The sequence below is a fragment of the Natator depressus genome, chromosome 12, assembly GCF_965152275.1.
Source record: "Natator depressus isolate rNatDep1 chromosome 12, rNatDep2.hap1, whole genome shotgun sequence".
NCBI classification, from domain to species: Eukaryota; Metazoa; Chordata; order Testudines; family Cheloniidae; genus Natator; species Natator depressus.
Genome location: NC_134245.1, coordinates 22,144,672 through 22,168,654, shown reverse-complemented (window position 1 = coordinate 22,168,654; position 23,983 = coordinate 22,144,672). Strand labels below are relative to the sequence as shown.

The 23,983-nt window shown below is 41.0% G+C and overlaps 1 long non-coding RNA gene across 1 annotated transcript in view; it reads left to right on the top strand.

The window, feature by feature from the left end:
* Positions 1 to 23,566, top strand: part of LOC141996856 (uncharacterized) — a 96,134-nt gene extending 72,568 nt beyond the window's left edge. The window contains exons 3-4 of the long non-coding RNA XR_012641628.1: positions 4,098 to 4,162; positions 23,394 to 23,566. This is a non-coding gene — a long non-coding RNA (uncharacterized LOC141996856). The remainder of the gene's footprint in view (positions 1 to 4,097; positions 4,163 to 23,393) is intronic.
* Positions 23,567 to 23,983: the final 417 nt, after the last annotated feature.

The window sequence follows — 23,983 nt, the reverse complement described above, 5'->3', positions numbered from 1 at the left end:
CACCATCTATATGTTAACCCTTGCCATAGCTCTACAAATTATTCCCATTTTGATTGACCATTTAAAAAATTCCAACAAGCATCTTTGCACTTTCTCCCATGCTGGCCTTCACCCATGAGAGGTGCGCCCCATAAAATTCTGCATGCCACCCATTACCCTCCTTCACATCCCTCTTTAAAACTCTGCTTTACCATGATGGCTGCACAAATCTCAACAATGGTTAGGCAGCTGGTGTGCTGTGATCACTGCTTTTTGTGCAATCCACAAACCATTTATTTCCCTGGTCTCCTGTCTGTCTGCTGCATCCACCTGTTGTCTCTTATCTTCTACTTAGATTGTAAATGCTTTCGGGAAGGGACTGTCTCTGTTATATGTAGTATTTGTTATAAGTATCTAGCATTATGGGGCCCCGGTCTATAGGCACTATTGTTAAATAATAATAATTAATAAATAATTAATAATAATAATGGAGTAATGAAAGTGGTTTCTCAGGTCCCAGCCAAGGACCTGCTCCAATGCCCATTAAAGTCACTGAAAATACTCCCATTGATGTCAATAGGCATTGGAGCGGGCTCCAAGCTAGCAGCCACAAAGCAGCCAGTCTATGGTGGAGAAAGCTCCTTCCCACACAAGCAGCCTCACAGCTCCTGTACACCTTCAGATGGGCTCAACTGATCACATACCTCAGTGAGTTTCAAACCAGCTAGCAGTGTGAAGTCAAAGCCTAGAGAGAGCCTTGCCTGTTCCCTCCACAAAAGTCTAATGTGGAGGGCACAAGGGTTTTTAAGGTTAAACAGATCCTGCATGCTATTGGCAGGCTCTGAATATAAGGCCAGGGCATCTTGCCCTGTGAGATCACACCAGTGCAAGGGAATTCTCTGGTGGCATAGGGCTGGCAGAGGTAGCATGGCCAGAGAAAAGGGAGCAAGCCAGGAATGTCCCTCCCTTTTGCTGAGCCTTGCCTGTGAGTTCAATCCTTTGAGACCAATGGCATCCAGTGTGAGAGCAGTCCTCCTCCCCGTCAGCTTGTGCTGTATATAACTGGTTCCCAGGATCTAGCCAGCTGAGGTTCCATGCAACCAGGAACCCAATCTGGAAAGGCCAAGTGATCGTCACTGGGAGATCAATACATACAAGTGTTTTCCTGAGGCTGCATAGCTGGTTATAAATGCAGGCAGGAGGAATGACACCAAAGAAGAGGACCAGCTGTGTGCTGAAGGCATGGCACAAGATATCTGATGATACAAAGCCTAGAAAATGGAAACTGTAATCTATACAAAGAGGTAGTAAAAAAACTGGAGGTGTTGTACTTAAGAGCGATCTTGTTTTGTACACATTTTTCCAAATTTGTAGAAACTCATGATTTTGCCTGTGGCAAAATTTTTGCATCTTCATACGAGAAAGCTGTGCTCATTGGTACAAACAGGGACAGCTCCTCAGGATCAAATTCATGAACACTCATGAAATTCTCAGCTTTCACTCAGGAATACTTACAAAACAAACATCAGTGGCTTTGCCCAGCTCTCCTTAAATAACGCAAGAAAAAGGGACAACAATATTCATGAAGGAGGCTATTAAGTATGCAAAGGAAAACGCTATAAATATTTTGGTTAAAACACCAGAGATGTTAAAAATAAAAGTTCAATGGAAATAAAGGCAGTCAGATGGTGGTTATATGTTGCTATAAAATTCAAGAGCTGTTAGAAAAGGGAGATCAGAATTTGGTTTTAAAATGACAGGGCTGTATGAATGTAATATTTATGATTGATATAAATGTTAATTGTTCTGATATTTATTGGGATGACAGTTATTAGGAAATGAAGTAGTGATAAGTGATTGTCATGAGGCTTGAGGCCAGGGGGCATTTTAGCTACACACTCCCCCCCGCCCCAATTTTTTGTGTGTGTGCTTATCAGAGGCTTATTTGAATGATCTTACACCTTGAATACTTAAATCTGGCTGAAAACCTTTCTTGGAGACTTCTGGTCCTTCCCCCTTCTGGTGAGGTGAGAAATACTGTGTTACTGAAACGCTTTGTCCTCCACTCTCTTTCAGCGTGTATGCAGCCTAGGATAGGCAAGAAGTACCCTCCAGACATTATGTGCATACATAATTGTCCAAGATGATAGATTTTCAGACACAATTCATTAGGATAATGCACATGTCAGTCAAACCAGCATCTTCCTTAGAAGTTAGCAACTTTGGACCCATTTCCACTAGCACTTCAGGTCTGCTTTTTAAGGATCTTTATCCAGCCTTCAATTATGTGTAGACAATTTTGCATCACCAATAAATGGTGAGCTCTGGTCTTTGCAGGCAGAAATGTTAGTATTTAACCAGCAAATTACTTGATTTCTGTGCACAATCAGGCCATAGAGGACCCAATTTTAAAAAGTGTCCACTCAATTTGGGTGCCTACGTTTTCTGTGGCCCAAAATAAGTCCTGGGTACCCAAATGGAAGCAGTAGGTGTTCAGCACATCTAAAAATAAGGCCATAGATGCCTGAGGTGGGCCCATCACAACCCAGTCTTGTGGATCTATATACATCGTTTTGCTGCATGTAGAAATCAAATAGTTTAGTAAAATAAAAAAATCTGAAGAAATGATATCTATTATGCACCATTCTTATTTCTTCTTCTTTTAATCTTTATTTAGCTACTTCTAATTAAAAGGCAAGTGATTAGAATGCCACACCCATTTAATCCCTTAGCACTGGTCAAATGGATGGGAACTTTTTTGCAAATCCTGTCCCAGTTATGCAGCAGTCATTGCCATTCATTATCATTAGCTAAACCAGCTCCCTGGGGGATGCTCCAGTGAAGTGTTTGTCCTAGTTAAACATTGATTAAGTGGAGTATGTTGTATAGTGAAGGTTGTATATAAAGTCTTAGAACAGGTAAACGTGGCAGGGAACATTTGTGTGGTTATTTACCTTAAAATATTAGGGTGATGTATAATTGTAACAGCTGATATTGTTGAAAAATTACTGGAAAAGGTTGCAGTAGGAAAGCCACCACTGTTCCGCTAAGAACTGAGGGCTGGAACTGCCAAAGATCAGATCTCAAACAAGCTATAACAGCAGCATTCTGTGCTCAGCTGTCTTTAGGGGTTGGCATCTTCGCAGAGAACGATATCAAGACAGGCTATGGTACAACACTTTTGATTTCATGTTCCCAATGTGTATATTTGGGAGTTGTATATAATCAACTCCACCATAAATCATTAAGGAAAAATGTGTAAGAATCAGTGAAACAGCGCTGTCAGCAAAGGTCTAAGGGTTGGAAGGAAATGGGGAGCAAGAGGAGCTGCTGGGGTCGGGGAGAAAGGATACAACAGCTTTACCCTAATGGCTGAAAGAAAAGGAACCAGATTCGTTCAGAGGCACTGAGGGAAAGAAAAGATGGGATTGAGAAGGACAGAGAACAGATCTAGTTGTGTTGAAAATAGGAGGCCCCTGAAGGTCCATTAAACTTTCAGATAAGCATGCAAGCTTTGGAGGGCTTATCTCAAATAAATTTCTGCACCTTTTAAAATGTTGTTTGCCCACCACTTTCACACAGGGACTCTCTCTCCACCCCTCCAGTCTCTGAATTCTTTGATTAGAATCCCTCCATTCTCTTCCCTCTCTCCATTTTCTCTCTTTCCCCTTCCCTCATTCGGCTCTTTGCCTTCCCCTACTTCTTTCCTCTTTCCATACTCCATTTATTTCTCCCCACCCTTTTTGTGGGCCTTAATGCTTGGAAAGTGCTTTGAGTTCCTGCTGTGGAAGAAGTACAGAGTATTACCATTAAAACCACATGGAATGGAGCGACAGTAGATGAGCTGTAGAACAGATCTGGAGTACTGTGTATGCCATGCTGTCAGGTCAACTTTTGCTATTTGACAGCTTGAATTTTAATATCAAACTTTGCACTGCAGTTTTGATTTTATTTTATTCTTCTCATGATAAAGTTAGTCTAACTGTAACTAATAATTATGAATGTGAAGAACCACCCCAGAATGGAGAGCCAATAATCCAGAGAACTTCTGTTCATCGCATAACCTCCAAATTGTTAACAAATTTCTCTTTGATAACAGAATGTTTTCTTTCACACAGGTAAGATGACACAACATAACCCCTGGCGTTTGGGTTGAACGTTTTTTTCAGATGGATTAGTTCAGGTAACCAGATCTCATTCAAATATTTAACAGATTGCTCATAAATCAGACATTCATGGGAAGCTGGTAATTCTGAAGTGATCATAATACTTCACAAATGCAGATACTTCAGAGGGTACATAACTCACTAAAAACTGAAATGGTAGGTTGACAAATGTTTCATTGACGTGTGTGCCTAACCATCAAAAGATGAACAATGAGTCCGTATGTTTCATAAAATACATTCCCTATTTATTTTAACTCCTCTTTAAAAGTATTTGGCATCTTTTAGATTAGTGCTTACATTATCTTTTTCTTACAATTGATCTTGAATCAACAACATTTTCTCAACAAAACATTTTAATAATAAAGTAATTACAACAGTACATTTCTGTAATCAATGAGTTTTTTCAGTGTATCCTTTTATTCCAGTATTCTTTCTTCATCTTGGAGCAGACACTTGCCAGGTATTTGCTATTTGACCACAGAAATGGGCTTGGCTCAGATTACTTGAATTTGCACCTATAAATCATGGACATTTTTTTAAAGGTTAAAAATAGTTTAGTTGAATAATTCCCCAGCATATTTTTTCTTGACTCTGTAGTTCCTGGTTTGGGTTAGGAATAGTAAGAGAAGTCTGTTCCAGCAGGGTTTCCCGCATGGTTTAGGAGCTCCAAGACATAGCTGATGTAGCATGGATAATGTTTGAATAACAGGTAAAGCCCCCTTCTGGGGCACACTGATCCCCTAGGGTAGTGGAGCCCTTACTCCACTCTCCTCAAGGACTTTCTGAGTCCCCCTTTAGGTGCTTGGTGCCTCCACCTAGTGGCTGGGTGCATAAACCCAACCCCTGTTACCTTTGTGATATTCTATGCACAACTAAAAGCCCACAAACTAAATCACTAAAATGAGAAGCCCTCCCCCACAAGTTTTGTCCGGGTGGTGGGGCTGGAGCATAATGTCATGGCCTGGTTTCCTCCCTGGGAGGCCAAAAGCTCTCCCTTCTAGCTAGTTGGAGTCCCTGCAGACTCGATCCCCAGCCATCCCTGGGCTCCTGGTGGTGGGAAGGCCTCTGGGGCTCAGCAGGTTTTCTTTCCACACTGGCTTGGTGTCTGTGTTGTGGACCTGCAAGAGTGGGTTGGAGTTTGACAGAGAATCAAAGTGGCCACCTCCCTACTGCAGAGAGTGACCCTCAGGCTGGGTCTCCAGCAGCTTGAGTCCCTGCAATCAGCTCTCTCCTTGGCCATATGGTCTCTGCCAGGCTCAGCTCACATGGCCCAACCATATGTAGGCTCTCAGAGGTCACCCAGACATGCCAGTGAGGTCCCTGACCCAGCCCCAGTAAGCTGTGTGTGTTATTGGATTTAGTGTGAGGGTGCTGGGCAGTGTTGGTGACCTCTGGCATACAGGAGGTCAGACTAGATGATCTGACCTTTTGGCTTTAAACTCTATGTGTGTCCCTCCAGCACAGGTCAAGCTGTCATTCTCAGATGCAATCCCAGTCTCTGCCTACATGATGATCTCTGAAGGAGCTGCTTCTCTGAAGCCCCTGAGCTGGAAAGGGGACTACATAAGTATTTGAACTTTTGGGTACTTCACCAAAGGAAATCTTTGATCCTTGTGAAGTTCACCCATCACTAATGAACAGCAGCCTCAAATGGTCCAAACTAGACCTAGATAGACAGTTCACAAGCATTGCATTTAGCCCTTTTCTTCTGTTGTGAATTGTCTCTGAACAGACCATGACTTGTTAGCTACGTGCAACTGTTCAAATATATTTTGTGAACAAATTTCAGTCTGCAGGTTTCATGTCAATTGCTTTCTGTGATGTGTTCCCTTGTTATATGAATGTAGGTGAAATTCAGCCCTGTGCAACGAGACAGCACAAGGCCTGGGTGCTCCTTAAATCACTCTCAAGCCCTCAAAATAGGCTCTAAGTAGGACTAACATGGTGCATAGGCCTGTTGCTAACCCTATGCCCAGAGGTGAATTTAATCATATGGTAATGTCTTTCGTCCTTAATTGGGGACCTAACCTTTAATAAACTAATCGTACTTCCTGCTGAAATAGATTGTGTTTAGTCATGATACAAATTGCAGTTTATGATTAAACAAATCTTGCTAACATGACTGTTTACAAAAAGTAAACAGAGATGTGAGCACAGCTGAAGTTAAATTCCATCTCAAACTTACTGAACTGTTCATAACTGATTTTCCCCATATGTGCTCATCTTTAGTCTAAACCAGTCAAACTAAAGAATTCTAACCTGCAGTAGGGAATAGGTAGCCATACATGCTTACGGTAGGCATTGGTTCCCTCTCCTGGTTTTTTCCATCACTCTAACCTTATGTCTCCTGCTAAAATGACTAGAAGCCTCCATTATGTTGTATGAGCAGTGGTATTTTGAAAGAATCCAGATATGCAGGTGCAACTAATGAGGACAATAGCATGGGAGAAGCAAACTTCGGAGCATTTAGAGATTTAAAAAATACTATAGAATTAACCTGTCCAGGCTTTGACAGATGAAATCTGAAGACAAATGATTTGTTTGTCTTTGGAGCAAATGCATTTTTTTAAAAAGAAAATCTAAATATAATGCACGAGGAAGGGTTGTACTGATCTGAGAAGAGGGTAAACTGATCTGATCTTGATTATAGGTGCTTTATGGTGCTACTTTGAAACAAACAAAAAAGTTAATATGAGGGGAGGGAGTGGCTTTTAGCAGCTTAGCCCATGGGGAGAAAAATGTAACAGACAGAGCTGAGGAATGTTTGAATTGTCTTGATTGTGCAAGATTTATGGGCTTTATGGGGAACAGAGGGCCACATTACATTTCTATCTACTCTTGCTGTCTGCAGAGCTTGGGGAGGGGAAGCAGCCTTCTCCAAATGTTTCCTGGAGCAGTGGCTAGAGTCAAAAGCCATTTTGTTTGTCTCTTGTTTGACTAAGCAATCAGGTCATGCTGAATCTGTGACATTCCAGTCACTTCTACAGCAGAAGGCTTTGTAAAAAATGTGTCGTGAGATTGCTAAAATGTGCTCATCCCACAATTTCTGAATGCTGCTACCACAGCAAAACGTAGAACAATACATGTAAATTACTGACAAATGTCAGCCTGATAGTCTCCCAGGCTGGGGGTGGAGGGTGGGAAGCGATACATTGCCACAACCACTCCCTCAGGCAAAAGATCGAGCAAATACAATGGATGTGGTGCAATAAACCAAGATTATGGCACTTCACTTCCCAAGTGTGGCCTTAGGCCCAGGCTAAGTAGGCAGTTACCTAGACGCTATATTTAAAGGGACACTAGAATAACATGGGCAGCCATGGTCACTCACCAGTACTCCAGTTCTGAACATCTCATCTGTGGCTGCAGAGCTTCAATAGCACCTGTATTCCACTCTGGGTTTTGCTGCAGCTTCTGCATATGAACTGGATACCTTTGTGTCTTAGGTCTTGTCTACACTGGGATTTTAGCCAAGGGTGTAGTGCACCAGTGCCAACCATTTGTGTAGACCAGTGCTGCTTATTTCAGTTTCAAACCAATGCACATCATGCTGCACTGCTGTAAACCATGTCTACACTAGGGGTTTGCCCCAGTGCAACTACAATGGTGGCTAAAAAGGGGGAATTTTAACATGAAAGGACTACAAGCCTGGCCCTGAGGGCAAGTTAGATAGTAGAAGCTGCCTGACAGAAATTGCTGGAGCCCTTATTGAAGCACAAACATCTTTAATAGTAACAAAAGGTAAACAAAAACACTAACCAACTAAATGTGTTTGTGTACAAATGTGTTTGTGCCCACTTTTCCTGATGTGAAAGTCCCTCTTAGAAATAATTTGAATAGGAGGTACACTGTATAGCTGTACATTGTGTATTTAGTTATTGATATTTACATCATGGCTCAAATTTGAGGAAAAGATCTTAATATGAGAACATTTGGTCCTCAACACTGTTATCATTTTGCTTTCAAATAAATGGTCCTAATCTCAGAAACATGCACACACAAGGTTTTGGGTGCTTTTCAACATAAAATTCATTGAATCCCCAAAGTCCAAAAAATATTGCTGTTTAATACTACCAGAATCTCATTAAACCCATGCTGTTAAAATACATACAGAGTACTTGGTTTGAAAATAACTAAACTACGTAGGGAAAGCATAAATCACATTTCCCCCCCTTACTGCTGTTTTCCTCAGTATATTCTCCCATAATGCTTCAGTGATAGCTGACAGTTGGATACAGCACAAGACCCTGCTGGACAACTGTCAGGTTTGCTGAAGGATATTAAAGAGAACTTGATCATGTGTCAGCTCTCTTCAAAATACACTCACAATGGGAAAGTGATATATCTGTCAAAGCAAGGACTTCAGCATTTGGCAGAACAGGCCATTTCCACAAACAAAACTGTCCAATTACATTAGGGGGCATGAACTTCAGGTGTGTGTGCCAGGGACAGAAAGATCTGTAGCCACACATCACAGAGACTGTCTCCTTAAACCATATGGTTGGATGCAGGCTGAATCTCAAACATTGTTTCTTTATTCTTCATAGATTAAGAGTTAATTTAGAACTATCAGAAACATAAATTGCAGCTTTGAACTTCTACATTAACTTTTTTTGATTTCAGTCAAGGCTGCCAAGAATTCATTTTGGGAGAGAGTGGAAAATTTATGGGGTTTGATTAGATGATTAAGGACCAAACTATGGCACAGTTAATGCTTGTTTTGTTTTTTTAAATGCTTTTAAGAATGCTAGTGTGAGTTTTGATTAAATATCATCATTGGTTGGGAAGCAAATTATGCCTGACACAATAACAGCAAAGACTTTTTCCTGGAAATATGTTATAGTTGAGTTGAGGTCTTTCTTGTCTCTTTTAAAAAAATGCAGGCATTTGGTGGGAGTGAGCTTTCAAGTTAAAACTGTTTGTTTCACGTACAGTATGTTTCTCTGGATAACTAAATTCAAGGAAGCCATCAAATTTTATGGCTGAGGGTGGAAACTGTTTTGGTCACATTGTCTGTGCCAAAATGCTCATTTTTGTGTACATGAAATATAAAATTTCATCTGTGTGTAAAGGTAAAATCCTGCAGTTTAATATAGTGCCCATGGAGACCTTGACTGGGACAATTTGCAAAGAATATGCTCATTTTCAGGAGACACTCACTACTGTAAAGTGGGTGCTGCTGGCTTTATTTGATTGTGTACAATTTTGTTAAGGAGCTGTAAACATTTATTTAACCCTTTAAATAAATGGCATTAGAAAACATAGAGGAAAACAAAGTACAAAAATCCTGTTGTTCAGAGTGGAGATGTGAAAAATACAATATTAAGGTGAAGCCCAGCTAAACAGCTGGGCCAAATTCTACGTTGGTTTACATCCTTTACAATCCCATTGAAAGCTATTTTTTTGAAATGGCGACTCTTAAAACTACTATTCTCCCTAGCCTTCCCAATTCCCAGAAGCAAAATGCTCCCAATTAACAGCCCTAGTCCTGCCTTGTCCTCCTCCTCTGAAATGGAGCATTCCACTCTAACGTTTGCAGTTCCTGTTGTACAGGGTATATCTTCTTCACTTCCTCTCTTCCACTGACTACAGGTTTGTCTACATGATGCACTAGAGGGGTGTAAATTCAAACAGTACTACATTAATAGTCACTAGGGAACTTTTAGAAACACCATCAGGAGCCACAAGGGCCCCTTAGTGTGCACCATGTTAGTGCACATTAGAATTGACACCCTTCATTGTGCAGACAAGCCCTTAGTTTCCCAAACTTCAGCAAGTTGACCCCCTTTCAGGAATAGGAAACCAATTGTGTCACCCCACCATGTGCTGTTAAAGCACTACATATTTTAATGTATACACCTTCTATGCCTCCACACCACTCCCACTCCTCCCCTCAGCCATGGCTTCACTCCATTCCCCATCAGGAAATACTGGTTTCGATCTGCAAAGGCTTTGTCTTTGCTGCCAAAAAAGATATGTTTTCACAGCAGGATAATGGTAGTTAACCATACATTTCCCATAATTCTGCTCTTCTGGGACTACTTCAATACTCCAAACTTCTGAGCTGCTTCAATAGCCGCCATTTAAACCAACCAACCAGCTGATGGCTTCATTTTTTGGTCATGCTGTGTGCTGCAACTGATCAACTGTTTGAGGAATAGGGAGTTATCTGTATGGAGACTTTCACTAAGGGCTCAATCATATGTCTGTCTGCTCATCTGCACAGGAGAGTGAGGAGGCATAACAAACCCCTTTAACCATCTGTGTAGGCTCCTTACATCACCAGAGTTGGGGGGTAGAGGAGGGGAGCGTAGCTGCATTCTTGTGCGGATAGGTAGAGTGGGTGGTACAGGCAGCAAGTAGGTGGAGCTTTGGTTCTACCCAATGCTCCAGCAAGTGCAGCTGAGCTAAGTGCAAAAAGAAAAATAAGATGTGACAGCAAAAGGGCATGTGCAAATTCCTGACCCCTGGTGGCCAGGGAAGGAATAGAGTTCAGAGTGAGACTGAGACCCAGTTTGGTTCCTAGCCTGACCCTCAGACAGCACAGTTACGTGATGCTCCTTATGTGGGCTGGAAAGCAGGGTTACAATCCAGATTTACGTGTATGACTTTCTGAAGTTGAACGTTTCCTCCTGTAAAATCCAAACAAACAAAACAGACAAAGTTTCTTGCTTTCCCTGAAATGCTGAATTTTTCAGCAAAATTTCACTGCCTGGGGCCTGGGCAATAGTCAAACCTGGTCCAGCAGCAGGTTTAATATCTCACAAACCATCAACTGTAATAACTGGTGCTTTAATAGACAGGAATCTCCTCTTTCCATTGGTATTTGGTTTTGTTTCTAGCCTGGTTATATCACAAGATACCATGTAAGACCCTCAGACTATAATGTTATTATGCATGAAAAAGGGTCATGTTAGTGGTTTTTAATATACCCTGATTATAATTTTCCTCTGACTTCAAGGACTGAACAGTTGGCCTCATATGGAAGCATGGCTTTATAGATGGATGGAAACAAACTATAAGAACTATAGCAAACCTTTCTATTAAAAAGAAAAGGAGTACTTGTGGCACCTTAGAGACTACTCCTTTTCTTTTTGCGGCTACAGACTAACACGGCTGCTACTCTGAACCCTTTCTATTGTTTGCTATTTGTGTACAGCACCATATATAGCACATACAGACTGCATGCTAGGGTTGTGTGGTACACGTATAAATGGTTTTTTTAGTACTTATTTGAGATAAATTGCATATCACATGACTTTGGAACTCATGAGTCATATGGCCTTCTGAAACTCACGCTGATAAACCTTTTTAACTACATGGCACTAGCATGTATTCCCTCTCTCACTCATCTTTCTGTTTGTACAGTAGGCACGACAATAGAGGAGTTATTTACACTGCCAGTACACTTTTAACTTTGCAATAACCTCAGCTGACATGATGGCGATGTGGAATATTCAGAGTTACAGGTACAGAAGCCTTCACAGGTTTCAGCTGTTGGAGTTGCTCCTTCAATTGGCAGCTCACTTGCCTGAAAATGCTGCAGGATCTGAAATTCTAGTTCCCCTTTGCCTTCTCCCCATAAATTAATCTCTTAATTGGCAAGCACAATATGCCCATTTATTTAATGAGCTGTGTGGTGGCCGATCCTGGTTCTTAGAAAATCTCATGCAGCATTTGATGCCCAGCTTGCAGCCTAGGGTAAAGACCCACCATGTGAGAGAGCTCATGGACAAGGGCTGTTTTAGTTGCGAGAATAATGTAAGACATTATGGGTAGTATCGATTAGAATCTTTACCAGGCTTTTTGCTGGAGCTGATGGACTCTTGGGCTAATGGTCTTGGAGTCAATTTCACCCAGGTGAAACTGACTCCAAGATGTGAGAGCTGAATTGGATCTCTTGTTTGGGAATGCTGGGGTGACACATTCTAATGATAGCACAACAGTGTTCAGTGAAATCATTGTTCCCCCAGGCGCAAATTATAGACCAGCATATCTGATTATTTGATGAGAGGTGATTCCCTACTTAAGGCCAATCACCTAGCAAGTGTCAAGGGTGTGTGTGGGGGGTGGTGGGGGGGGGGTTAGACATTTATACAGATAACAAGAATATCCAGAAATATAATCGTTAATATTTTTAAAAATGGAGAGGTTTGGAATAGTTATACAGTCTCAGGCATCAATCTCTAACTATTTGGGTCTAGGACAAGACAGCCCTTTATGAGGACAGGGTATTCCACATTGGCCTATTCTGTGGTTTCTTGCACATTTCTCTGAAACTTCTGTTGTTGGACATTGTCAGCGGTAAGACACTGGACTAGACAGATCATGGGACTGATCCTGTTTGGAAATCCCTATATTCCTTCAGGTGGATGCCAAACATTTCTTATACATCCAAGGCTACATGTGTTTGAGCCGAAGTCCATTAAAGTAATGGAAAGCCTCCCATTGACTTAAATGGAATTTAGATCAGGCCCTGAAAGCACAACTCACAGTATAATAAGTTTTCTACAAGATGTGTTTTTTTTATAATTCTTGCAAAGTTTTGTTTTGTCTTTAAATAATTAAAATTGCATTCAAATGTTCACAATATGCAATAAAACCAAGCAGAAACCAACAAGAAAGATCAGACACTGTTTGTGAGTTGGTGATAGTTGGTATGAACTTGCATGGTAGTATCAGTGCTTGATCTAGATTGTGCGTAGCACTGTAATGGTAATGTGAGAGAGATTAGAACGCTCCTTGCCCTTAGGCAGATCTATCAGACAGGTCAGAGCCTATAAACCATATATTCAGAATGGAAAAGCAGGGAGAAGGAAGAAAAGGAAATCAAGTGTACTCATGTTTGTTGTCTTTTTAAAGATCTGAAATGCACAGAATAGTTAGAGTACCAGGAATAACAGGACAAAAATCATACTGGGGGTGAGATTCCATACGGCACTTCTTAGGGGACGTCTACACTTCAGTTGGGAGTGCGCTGGAGCTAGCACACTAAAAATAGTAGTGTGGCTGGGAGTAGCATGGGTGGTGGCTCGGGCTGGCCTCCTGTGTATATACCCCGGGGGTCCGGGTAGGTTTGTACTCAGGTGGATTGGCTAGCCAGAGCTGCCACCCATGATACCCCCAGGTACACTGCTATTTTAGTGTGCTATCTCCAGCAGAGCTAGCCCATGTCTGTCTACCCTTGCTGAGGCACAGCACAGCACTTGCAGCCCACAAGAAAGGGGCTACTGTGGCTTTAAGACACTCCTTTGCTCCTGGTCATGGGCTACTTTGGGGGCTGGAGAGGCCTTTGGTATAATGTAGACAATTTGGGGAGGGCTGTCGAAATTAGAGCAGTCTTTCCGGGTTTTTCGATGAGCTGCAACATGGCCTGGAATAGCCACAACACTGAGTGGTGTGGCCCTGCCCTGGACACAGACCTCTTCCAGCCACAGCCTGTCAAGGTTCCTCCCCCACTCTGAACTCTAGGGTACAGATGTGGGGACCTGCATGAAAAACCTCCTAAGCTTATCTTTACCAGCTTAGGTCAAAACTTCCCCAAGGTACAAAATATTCCACCCTTTTGTCCTTGGATTGGCCGCTACCACCACCAAACAAATACTGGTTACTGGGGAAGAGCTGTTTGGACACGTCTTTCCCCCCAAAATACTTCCCAAAACCTTGCACCCCACTTCCTGGACAAGATTTGGTAAAAAGCCTCACCAATTTGCCTAGGTGACTACAGACCCAGACCCTTGGATCTTAAGAACAATGAACAATCCTCTCAACACTTGCACCCCCCCTTTCCAGGGAAATGTTGGATAAAAAGCCTCACCAATTTGCATAGGTGACCACAGACCCAAACCCTTGGATCTGAGAACAATGAAAAAGCATTCAGTTTTCTTACAAAAAGACTTTTAATAGAAATAGAAGTAAATAGAAATAAAAAAAAAATCCCCCCTGTAAAGTCAGGATGGTAGATACCTTACAGGGTAATTAGATTCAAAACACAGAGAACCCCTCTAGGCAAAAACCTTAAGTTACAAAAAAGATACACAGACAGAAATAGTTATTCTATTCAGCACAATTCTTTTCTCAGCCATTTAAAGAAATCATAATCTAACACGTACCTAGCTAGATTACTTACTAAAAGTTCTAAGGCTTCATTCCTGGTCTATCCCCGGCAAAGACAGAATATAGACAGACACACATACCCTTTGTTTCTCTCCCTCGTCCCAGCTTTTGAAAGTATCTTGTCTCCTCATTGGTCATTTTGGTCAGGTGCCAGCGAGGTTACCTTTAGCTTCTTAACCCTTTACAGGTGAGAGGAGATTTCCTCTGGCCAGGAGGGATTTTAAAGGGGCTTACCCTTCCCTTTATATTTATGACACAGCCCCACCCCCTTTATACCCCTGTACTGGGACTTATGTAGGGTGGGAATCCTCAGAGAACAGCAAGCTGTCTTCTGCATTGCCACAGAAAGAAATGGGGCTTTCAGAGATCCTTTACATTGCTCTAGCCCTTTTCTGAGTGTAAAGGGTCCAGACTGGAGGTGAAGATTTCATGCAATTAATACAATAGATCTTACAGGCAATTTTCCCTTTATTGAGCAGTCACTGTTACACCCATGAATCCAGTGCTTAAAACCAAACCAATATCACTAAGTTTTAGATTTACGCCCACAACTCTGAGAAATAGTTACCTCCTAAAATGTAGGTTATGATCATAGCTGCGAAAGCTTGGAAAAATTTGCTTGGCAAGCAAACATGCTTAAAAAAAATTCAAAGCACTGAGTGTTTAATTAGCTTAATTTACTTCCTGTTACTTTAAAATATGCCCATTTGAGCTTGACATTACAGTACTTCAAGAGGCTCCTGCTCTGATACTGCATCAAAGCAATGTTGAAGCAAGAAGGGCTGTATTTTAAAGTGGCAACTCTAAAAATTACTGTTCTCCTTTTGCCCTCCTCAACTCCCAGCAGCAAAATCTCAGCCCGATTAGCAAACTGATTTATTTTACATAAAAATAGTAATCTCCCTTTTGCTCTTCTCCTCCCAGTTGGTGAATTTCACTTGACATTTGCAATTTTATCTGGATGCTGTACTATGAGTTCTTCACTTCCCATCTTAAATTTAGGTAGTGTTGCTGGGCGCTGTTAAATATCTGCTTCAATACACCTCAGAAGTGGGTGCAGTTCCATGATGGATGAAGTGATTCCTGTACATAAATAACTTGTAAAGTTTTATTTTATATCCTTCATGATGAAATATACTCTGATGCTACCTTTTTTATTTATTTTCATTGCATAGTATAATCTTGTTACATTATTTCTATTTAAAACAATAATAATGATGTGACTTTGCTCTTTCTCTCACAGCTACAGAATCTGTGCTAATCCTTAGTTAACAATTGAATTTAATTAAGTGAAAACAGCCCACAATACAGTTTGTGGGTCAGCTCTTCACACCTTTGCACCACCCTTGCATTGAGGAGCCCCCTGGTCAGATAAAGTCAAAGGAACCGGTTCTACTCCACTCAATCCTCCCTAACATAACTGGGACCCAAGGGTCTGTGAGTGCAATCCAGAACTGGTGGAACAATCTCCAAAAGGCCGTTCCAGCCAGCACAAATTAGAGCTACCCTGAGGCCAAACAGGCCTCAGGATTTAGGGGGCCGCGGAGGGTTGAAAGCCACCCATTTGCCACTCATGTGTGCAGAACATAGCTCCCATGCACCCAAGGAGCTGGCCCTGTAATTGATGGATGTGGTTTTCCTCTCACTTATATCAGAGTGAGTCAGGAGTAATTTCATTGAAGTCAATAGAATTAGCCCTGTACCAGTGTTACATCAGTATGAGACCCAATATTTCTAAGTCTGTCGGTGGTAGCCATGGGGCTGAGAGTAACCCACGTTGTGACACCAGTGGAGTGGTAAATAGAGCAATACTTTCCTGTATGGGTTCCAGTGCTTCAGTGAACCAAACCATTTTGTTCAGTTTACCAGGTTTTCCATCTTCTGATGTTGATTCAGAGTTTAAAACTTGTGCAAAACCCCCAAAACTCCAAAACAATCTCAACAAACCGTGGCTAACCTAATTAGTTTCCTAATGAAATGGGTGAGTTTTGTTGCTCCTCTGTCCATAAGTTCTGAACCCTCAGATAGCGACAGGTGGGATTTGGAGGCCTTCCTTCTCAAAGGCTACAGAGGGTGATTAGCAAGTTCTATTCCTCATGGACTTTGTAAAGAATGACCTGTTGGTTTGGTCCCACCAAACTCAGTCTTCCGGGAGACTAAAAATGGGGCCAGTGCCTCCATTCTATAGCAAGGCTTTCTAGAGAAGTAGATGATTTGCTACCCCCATTTAGCAGCAGGAGTGAAAACAATCCTGCTTCCACTGCAGCCAGTGCTTTCCTGGGTATTATCATAATGTGAGGACTGAGATTGTCCCATGGCAAATTCTTCACATTACTGCAATGTGACCTTCATGACTCAGAATGGACAAGAAAGGCAACATCTATAAATACTTTTTTAATATCATATGCACCTCAGTTTACCTCTCTGATATTATCATGCCTGACTATGAGTTAAATCAAAGAAGGCTGTAAGGGAAAACCACTAGAAAACTAAACAATGGCAGAGATAAGGTACTATCATAGGGAATACTAAGGGTCCTTGGGGAAACAATAGGGAAACTATTAATTTGGGAATACCCTCAACCTGGCTTCAACCAGGCTGGCAAAGTTTACTCTTCCCAGGTGGACCCTAGGATCAAAGGAGGTGCTGAAACCTTAAAGATGCGGGCTAGGGAAGAAGGAGGTATGGGGAGGAGAGAGAAGTAACTGAACTTGTCAGCAGTTGCTCAGGAGAAAGAGACACAGAAACTGCAGCAAGAGGGCTATCCCTCAACCTAGGGATGGAGGTAACTGGGCTGAAGGGAATTTACAAAAGCTTGAAAGCAAAAATGATGGTGTAGGTAAGAGTTATGTGCATAAACCTTTTTCATTCTAACTCTTTGCTCTGCATGCTCTGTACCTTTGGGTAAATAAATAATCCTTTGGTCTGAAGAAGCTGTTTTTGAATCACTGTAATCAGCCCCTTGGTCACAGATTCCAGGGGGGAAAAGCACTTACAGGAACCACACTCAGTTGGGCCTGTTATATTGATATTGTTGGTAAACAGGGGGCTGCAGCCCAGAAAGTCAGTCTCAGAGCGGTTGGGTGATACGGGTTCACCCTTGAGAGAGGGGAAGGAAGTCAGGCCTGTCACCAGAGGGAAGCACCTTACAGGGACTAAAAGTGATCTAAAGCATAGCTTGCCCTATAACCCTGTAGTATGGACTGTAGTAAGGCTCAATGACACATTGACCACAACAAGGGCAAGACTATGTCCTTGTGCCACATCTCAATGGGTGAGGAGTGAGAAGGTAGCAGGCTCCCCTGATGACTCTATGAACTGAAAGGGCAGTAGGCCTTAGGTTTGCCTAAAACCTCTGTTCATCCCCTAACTGCCAGCCTGGCACAGAAAATGGGGATTGGGTCAGCCACCTCTCACCAAAGATGTTGGGGAGTAATGAAAAAGACCTTTTTTACACCCCTCCCCCAAATGATACCTAGAGGTATGTGGAGAGGGGTTTGTGTGAGGGCTCCTGGAGTCAATTAGGTAGAGATGTGCTCCTTTGTGGTTGAGGGGAAGGAAGGATGTATAGGGGAGAGTTAAAGGTCCCGAGTCAAACCAGGGCTGGCTGAAATTATCTGAGATTTGTGCATCCCTAGAGAGAGTTGCTTTTACATCAAAACCACAAGATCTTCCTCTGCTTTTGAGGTGAAAGTTTTGCTCAGTATTAATCACACTGGAAATCAGTTTTCATCCTGCTTTGTTACTGGCTTATGGGGAGCAAGAACTTGGCAAGTAGGAGAATTAAAAGGAACTTAATTGAGATATTTAAGACTATGAAATATGTAGTGAAAACTGATCAGTCCTTCCTCCTCTATCTCACAGTACAGCAACAACTTGTCGCTTGATAAAATTAATGGCAGGTAAATTTAGAACAAATGAAAGGATCTGTTTCTTCACCCAGCATGTCACCTGCCTCTGGAATTCACTTGCACAGCAGGTCATAAGGACCAGAATTGTAGCAGGAAAAGAGCTGGATAAGTTTATGACCAAATAATACCATTCATAGTTATACTTGCTAAGATAAGTGTATCCTAGCCACAACGCAAGTACAGCGCCCAAGATGAACTCTGAGCTGGCCAGTAAGGAAATTGATCCCAGAGATAGTCCAAGGTGGCAGACAGTGTGCTTGTTCTTGTACTCTTTAATTTTTTCTGGTTTTGTTATTTTTTTAGTTTCATGGCTTTCATTTTTACATGCCCATTAAAATAATAAAATGATAATTATGAACAAAATAGTCTGAGATACGCCATGAAACTTCGACTTGCCAGAAAGTTTTTAGTTCCACCACGGCAAACAGCTGCACAAAAATTGAATATAGGGTGCTAAAGATCGATGGGCACAACTGATTGCTGTTCAAATGAAACGACAAAGCACAAAGACATTCAGAAATCAAATTGATGACCTGTAAAAGATAAGTTCTGATTAAGAAATATTGAGTTGATAGAAATTCCTGAAGGCAAGGAGACAAGGGAAGATGAAATATTTTTGAAAGTGAATGATGAAGCTGTTCAGTATGGATGATTTTTGAGCTCCCTTTACAGTGTGTTAGAGCACATCAAATCCATGGCTGATCAGACAACACCTTGCATAATGCGTGTTAAGTCTGTATTCCAGTTTGTTTAGGCTGCAATTCTGAATTGGCAGCCTGTATAGCCTATTCCCCTCAACAAGGAACTGTCTTTGACACAAAAATACCCTCACTGCATATAAACATATATCAGAGTATTCTTCAGTAATCACGTCGGTATTGCAGTAGCACTAATTTGGACCATGACTATAGAATGTCACAGTGATTTTTTAATCAGGGTATTTCTGCCCTCTGTAAGCCAGTGCACTGCCCGCGCAGGATCAGGCACCAAATCAATATGCAAATCCTTACTCATGCGATTAGTTCTTAGTCAAGCAAAAAAGTCTGTTGACCTTCATGGCACTACTCATATGCATAAGACTCATCTGAGTAATGATATGCAGGATTGGGTCCTCTGTCTGTAAACTCACTGAGGGCAAGGTGCTAGTCCCCTCTTTGTCCTGTGCACACTTTTAACTCTCCAGAAGCCAAATGCAAAATGGGCCAAATTTTCAAAAAGTAGAGCCTGAGGTAGGCTTGTCCACATGCACCCACATTTGCATTCATGATGGATAATGGCACCAGCAAATGCCTAACTGCTTTTATAATTAAGTACAAATATGGGTTTCTTTTGTTATTTTACATGCTCCTACTTTTGAAAATGTCACTCCCTGGGGCTGATTCACTGCTGAGTTTCTCCAGGTGTACACCATAGTAACTGCAGAGCAAGAAGTGGAGTTAACACCAGGGTGAATCTAGAGTAAGGCAGTGGTGTATCAGGCCTTATGGGTCTTTCTCTTACAGAAGAGATGATGTTTCCAGAAGAGTGGAGCCAAACTGTACCTGAATTTTGTGAGCCCAAAGGATATTAGGGGATCCAGACTCATGGAAAGTTCATCTTTCCTGATGTGGATTTTCATTTGCTTTTTCTGTATGTTTTCTAAAAGTACTGTCACTGTGTTTGTTCAACTGAGTATATACGATGTTATAATTGTTTTGTTTAGTACTGTAAATAGTATGTGTGATTAATATCTTGTCCATGCTGGAAAGATATTTGAGTTTCTTACCAGGCGGTATGTGTTTAAGGTTCTGCTTTATTTATGTGTAACAGAAGAGGACAAGTACTGTACAGGAAAATGAGGGATGTGGACTAAAATCTGTTTTGTTTTTGTTTTTTTAAGGACAGAGAAAGACTGGTTTGGAAATTGGGCCAGAATTATGAGCTCCTGCTGTGCTTCAGGTTGGGGGTGAAGCTGCTAGTGGGGGCAGGGGACTGGCGATTGCTGGCATCTGTCACACCCAGCGTGAGATAAGAAATAAACTGTATGGAGCAAGATGAGCAGGGCACAACCCTAAAGGCTGAGGAGAGTGAGCCTGTGAGGGCTTGCTCACCAGAGTTTAAATCTTTTGTAAACATCTTGTCCCAGCAATGGGACTGATACCATGACCCTGAGCTATCAAAGTTGCCGTTTTCAGTAGATCCTAGCGGTTCCATTAATACCACTAGATTATTCACCATGACTCAGGGGTCCTTATTTTATTTATTTATTTATTGTACTGCCTGAACAGTGGGTGTTTTTTTTTTTTTTTTTTAAAAAGCCTTCTCCAAAAGAGCATCTACTTAAAATGCAATAATAAATTGTACCCCATTAGGGTTAATATAAACATAGCTACAGCCCAGCCATACTTTTGGGAAACACCGCTGTTCTATTTTATTTCAGTACTGCAGGAGTGTTTTGATCTCACTTCACACCAGCCTCACAAATCACTGGTGCAGTGCTCTCACTAACTTGTCTGTATTATGTTCATTTTCTGGGTGGCAATAAATATTAGAATAAAATAAACTAAAGACTGCTGGCTGGGGCTCTGTTAGCTATCTTTATGGTTTCCACGGCAGCTGAATGACAGCTCAGGCTGGAAGCAAGCGGCCCCTTTTCACCAAGTAAATTTAGCCTTGGGAAGGATGAACATCATCTAACTCTTGAGCTGTGATGGTTGATGCCAGTCAGTAAATCAGTCAGATTTTAATTATCGGACACATGACAGGGAGCAGTGACAGGCTGCAGTCCACTGGAGAGCATTCCTTCAAAGCAGCTTTAAAAACAGAACAGCACTTGAAGAGGAAAACCAAGTGAACAGAACACAGTCACAGCTGAATTGCAGGACATTAATAGCATGATGGAATTACCTTCCTCGTAATGTTAACTGTTTGTTGGCTGTAGCCCTACAGAGAGAGTGGATCTAATGCAGCATTACTGGGAGGTTTTGGGGGTTTTTTTAAGCCCTCTTCACAGACACCTGTGGTTTTTAATAGTGTTTCACACAGTTCTTTGCATAAGCAGTTGTTAAGTGCAGTGAAAGCAGTTACAGATTTAAAATGCAGAAGATGCCCCTATTTGGTTAGATGAAGGTACGTTTCTGACAGTGGCCCCCTTATGAAAATTGGTAACATACCTTAAAATGACTTGAGTATGTAAGAACTTTAGTATGTATGATTGTTTTGCATTTTTACGATTAATTCTCAGATAATTATCAAAAAGCACCTTCCCGGAAGCCTCTTTAGATAATAAGGCCTCATGTTAAGAAAAGGTTTTGGGAATTTCACAAAATCTATTTGGAGAATCCACAGAATTTAAAAAAAAATACTTTTGGGTGTTTTGGGGTGAGAATGGGGAGATGGCAGAATGGTAGCTAGATTACTGTCTGAAGAGTCTTCTAGGGAAGGGTTTTTCAGAAATCATCCCTGAATTAATAATATGAATGTCGATGACAAAATAAAATAAAAAATAATATTAATTAATTAATAATATATCATACAGTTAATAAAAACACGTTAACTTTTTAATTGAGCTCTCCATAATGCGTGAAGGGGAACTTGAATGTCTGTAATCTTAAAGCTGGTCACATCTTTTTCTCACAAGGCATAGGTTCAAGTTGAATCTTTGGGCACATGCATACACTGGAGTCAATAGGAAGTCCTACATAAAGCTCAATAGCAGGACATGCTGTAAAATCTTTCATAAAGTCAGCATGTTGCTATTACAGTAGTCCATACTGTTGACTCTTCAGACACAATATAGCCCAGTTCAGTGCAGTGCTTAGTCTCTGCTCAGAATACATGAAGCCTTGGAAACAAAAATAATGTTCAACTTAATCTCAGTAATTTTCCAGTGGGTAACTCACAGCAAATACAAATGAGTCCTACATCAAAAACTGGATCTCTCTTCTTCCATGAAGATAAACACTTCTTTCTTACTGACATAGAAATCACCTGGTGTCTGAAAATGTCTCCCATTTTCCAGTGGGAATCACACTATGCACTCAAACTGTGATTTGTGTTCGATGTTTTAGGCTCAAGCTTAAAAAATATTTTTAATTTAAAGACTTCTGTAGGGAAAGCTTTATAATAGGAACACAGGTCTCCAAAGGATATAAATACGTCTCTCTGCATCCTTTCTTGTAGTTATCTTCACAAATCTAAAAAAGCACCAGATGTATATGTATATAGATGTGTGTATGTAAATTCCATAAATTAGCAAATGTTTGGGTTTTGTTGTGTTTTTCTACAAGAAGCAGGTAGTGTTTCTTCATGTCCGCATTTTATAATTTATAAATCAATTCAACAAATACCAGCCAACTAACTGAATAATGAGATAATCTGTAACTTTCTAAACCAGAACAGTATTTCTCTGTATTAGGTCAGGACTGTGAAGCACTTAATTATTAATTATTATTATTTATTATTGCTGTAATATCTAGGAGCTGTAGTGGTGGAGCAGGACCTCATTGTGCTAGGCACTACTTGCTGGTAGCATGTGGACAGCTAGATGGTCGCATGGACCCTCATCCTGCACTATTAAAATCAATGGAAGCTTTCCTATTGATTTCAATGAGTGTGAGATCAAGCCCATGGTGCTGGCTCTCTACTTGTTTTCCAGCTGCTAAACTGTATTGGAAGCTAATTAAAAATAGATTCCTAATGCTACTTCCCCAGCTAAAGAATTGCTGAAGTTGCCCAAGGAACATTATTTGACTGCACATGGGAGTGGAGATGGTCTTTGTGACTGGGAAGGGGAGGTTGTCCAAGTGACCATCAATGGGAAGGGAAGTGTTTAGGACATAAATTTGTCTGTTAATATGTGGTTGAAGCTAGGAAAAATTGTGAACATCTGGCTTACATCAGTTAATAAGAGATAGATTGGACTAGAGTGAGGTTTCAAATACACCAGTTGTAAATGAGGTAGTCATTACTCCATGGAAGTCAATGGAGTTATTTTGGATTTACACCAGTGAAATTTAGAGCTGAATCTGGACCAGGGTATATTATCATATTAATATATTTTTCTACATTGTTTAGGTGTATACATTTAGTTACGCAGGTGAATTAAATAGTTGACTGTATTTTCTAAATCAAACAGATTTTTTAAGTAGAGTGCAATATATGTCAGTGTTTTACAGTTATTAATGAATGTTACAGGAAATATAGTGCATAATCTACACCTTTTATGCTTTTTCATTTATAGATGAACAAGATGTAGCTACAAACAAAAAAAAGAAATCACCTAACACTAAATTTGATATAAAAACAAGCCTCAAGAGAAGCCACTTCTATAAGGCAGTCCCTCCCTGCTAGTGGATAAAAACCTTTAAACAAAGGAAAGCGCATATCGAAAGGTGAGAAAGTAATGGAACAACACAAAACCAAGAGCCAAATCATCAGCTGGTATAAATTGGCATAGCTCCACTGAAATTTACACAAGTTAGGAATTTGTCCAAATTTTTCTGGTTCTGAGAAAGCAATGGAACTATAAGGAGATTCTATATCTTGTCAAAAGCTTGCATCCTGTCAATGTCAAAGGGTAGGAATTAAAATTTTGTGTTAAGAAAAATGTATGTAGTTCTCTATTGGAAACATTCTACACTGAATGGAAAATCTTACACTCCTGGTCATGGAAAAGATAAATAAAGTCTTTGATCACCCCATTCTCCAATCCCTTAAAGTATTTTCAGAGCAATATTCTTCTACAGTAGAACCTGAGAGTTATGGACACATCAGTAATGGAGGTTGGCCATAAATCCGAAATGCTCGTAACTCCGAACAAACATTATGGAC